The sequence below is a fragment of the Ailuropoda melanoleuca genome, chromosome 16 (genome assembly GCF_002007445.2).
Source record: "Ailuropoda melanoleuca isolate Jingjing chromosome 16, ASM200744v2, whole genome shotgun sequence".
Classification (NCBI taxonomy): domain Eukaryota; kingdom Metazoa; phylum Chordata; class Mammalia; order Carnivora; family Ursidae; genus Ailuropoda; species Ailuropoda melanoleuca.
In genome coordinates this window covers 44,664,221-44,667,451 of record NC_048233.1, presented here as the reverse complement: position 1 = coordinate 44,667,451, position 3,231 = coordinate 44,664,221, and positions in this window count along the sequence as shown.

Genomic DNA, 3,231 nt, shown 5'->3' with positions numbered 1-3,231 from the left:
TGGTTAACTATAGAGGTTCTAAATGATGCATGGTCAGTTTCATGAAGCAGAACAAGATAAAGATGGTTCCTTCTGTTGGCAAAGGAGTCTAAGAGGTGGTGCTTTCACATTCAGGTACTCCAAGTTGTCTGAAACCACAGAGATACCTTTATTCCAATGATCAGTTCCTATTTTTTCCCCAGTCAGGGTCTTAGCATTCACATAAGACATGTGAAGAGGTTGTGAATTAAATCAGCTTGATAATTAAGGAACCTGTAAGATAGAGATTTAATACTGGCTATGTCGTCTCTTCAGTTACAAGATAATTGAAACTTTAAAGTTACATTTTCTTTGTTTAATCTGTCTAATGCATTTGGAAACAGCCAGCTCCTACATAAGCCTTGTACTCATTGTTCAGTTTTACTCAACCTTGCTTTCAGAAGGCATTTAATTCTAGATAACTGTCTTATAAATGTGTCCACGTAGACTACCAGTGTTTCATTGTGTAATGGAATCATCGCTGATTTCAGACCAAACCAGGTTAATTGGTTCCAGATTCTTACTGCTTTGAGAGTCCGTTACTGAGATCTGTTCTCTGTATATCAACTGCAGTTGCAGAGAGCAGGATTTATGGTAGCTAATTAAAAATAAATCTATTTAGTATCAAGTAATGTATGGTTCAAGGAATTATCTAGAGAGCTGAAGGCAGATTTTTAAAAAAAGTGTTTTATTTATTTGTCTGAGAAAGAAAGAGAGCACAAGCAGGGGAAGCCACAGGCCTAGGGGGAAGCAGGTTCCCCACTGAGCAAGGAGAAAGATGCGGGAAGGGAAACAATCTCAGGACTGTGGGATCACGACCTGAGCCTAAAGCAGATGCTTAACCAACGGAGACACCCAGGCATCCCTGAAGGCAGATTTTAGGATGAGCTTCTTGGAATGATCTCAAAGAGGCTTCACAAAATTAAGTCCCCATGAGAACTCCTCCTCAGGAGTCTAGTGTTATTGCTACAAAATTTAGGGCCATTTGAACCTGCTATGATCTACACCAGTAATATAGATGCTTAAAACGATAACAGTGTTTGAAGTTTGTATCTTTTATGAATGTATCTGATTGGCAGAACTAAAATTACATTTAGAATCTTAGCTTCAAGGACAACTGAAAATGCAGCCTCTCCAGCCCTTGCATATAAATAGACATGTTTGATGGAATTTGGAGGATGCAAAGTTCATAATAAAACACTAGTAGAGTAGTGATATGCAAAAGTGTAGTCTAAATTATTCACATCAAAAAATCAAGTAAATATTATTGTCATCCACAATTTATAGATGAGGGAGTACCACATAACATACCATATGCAAGGATAGTTGTCCTATAGACACTGTTGTGATGCATAAAACCAAATTATTTATGAGTAAATTGCATGTGGCTGGCTGTATGACATTGAATTAAAACTGACGACATTATTTAAGATAATAATAATAGTTTTAATTTATTAAGCCCTGGAAGGCACGAGGCATATTTGTTAACCTTGTTTAAATAAATATTTACAACTACCGCCTGAGGAAATTCCTATTATTCTCCTTAATTTCTATATCAGGAAGTGACTTATTGAGAGTTTAGCTAATTTTTCCAAGGTTGCACAAATGGAAATGTGTTTCTGGGGATTTAACAGAATGAACGATGGAGTATATGAGCTGCTTCTGAGACCTGAAAGGATCTGTATCAAGAAAACCATTGATATGTGCTAAGTAAATAATATTGTTGAGTCCCATTATGATTTTTTAGTATTGTCTGTATGAAAACATCTCAAGTTAAGAAAACATTAAAAGTGTGATACCCATGGGAGTCTAATTGTATGGTTCCATCTGGTTTCTTAATGATTAAAAGATAGAATTTTGCCCTGTATGTTTCCACAGTAGAGATCCTGGGAGGTAGACCTAGAAAGAAGAGAGAGTTTCTGTCTGTTGAGTAAGGAGTTTAAGAAATGCTGCTATTATTGAAGGGTTATAGCAATTTCTGCCTGTGCTTCTGAAAAACAAGGAGTCCTAGAAAACCCAGCCACAGAAACTTATTCAAATAAGATACCAGAGCAGAGCAATGATAATTTCGAAGCAGGGGATAATAATAGTTTAGATAGGAATAGGAATTATGAGACCTTCGTCTTTTGTTGATTAATTTAACAAATATTTTAGTAAATGACTGCACTATAATAAGTCCTTTGGTAGGCAATAATGAACAAAGTATTCCCTTTCCTCACAAAATGCTCATAATCTGTTAATATAGTCAAGAAAGATGAAATTCCAGTATATTGTGAAAACTTCTAATCACATTGATAAGCATACTGTACCATGAGGCTCATGTGATCCTATATGACCATAAACTGTAGCAATACACATCCGATTGTATAGCTGGACCAAAAAGCGCCATCTGAGTTTGAAGACTTTAGCATTGATCTACCATCAGAGAGAGAGGTAGGGCCTGATAAACACCAAAAAGCTCTGATTATTTAAGAATACAAAGGTTTACTGTGACTGGTATCATACTGATGGAAAATGACTAAGTAATATCTGTGAGAGAATCAATTGCCAAACCATATTCCATGGTTATGCCTGCAGTTGTTGTGGATAACTCAGTGCTCAATCCAAAAATGACAGAGGCTCTTGCCAATGAGAGATGATATTATCATACAGGTATATGTTACATCTGAGATTACCAGTGGAAGAGTTAGGGATTCTGAGTTTCTTAAGCGAAAGTAATTTTCTACATTTAAGTTAAGGATTTAAGTTTAATTGCAAAGGAGTCATTGTCTTCTGAATTTTTAATTTTCCGAACTACGTTATTTTGAGAGAAACCCTCATAAGCCAAGCCTGGCAGTTTAGATGGGCTTAGTTAGGACTCTTGTGAAAGAAAGTACTTTTGTGAAAGAAATGGCATCCTATTCTGAAATTCTAAGATTTCTTTGTATATGCTTGTATTGCAAGATTTCTCACCTCCCCCAGTAATTGGTACAATGGTTTCATGGGGAGGGGGCATAGCTTTGAGCTGAATCACTGTTCCAATGTATATTGGCCATATAGACATCATTTGTTTCCTATGCCTATCTGTCTTATTCTTTAAAAAGAGGAGAAAAGCATACCCACTTAAAGGGATTGCTACTATCTTGGGGGGGTAGGTAAATTGTTTAACACAGTTTAAAACATATAGTATTGCTCTTTCATCTGGTTATTGTGACCTGAGGCACCATGAGCAGC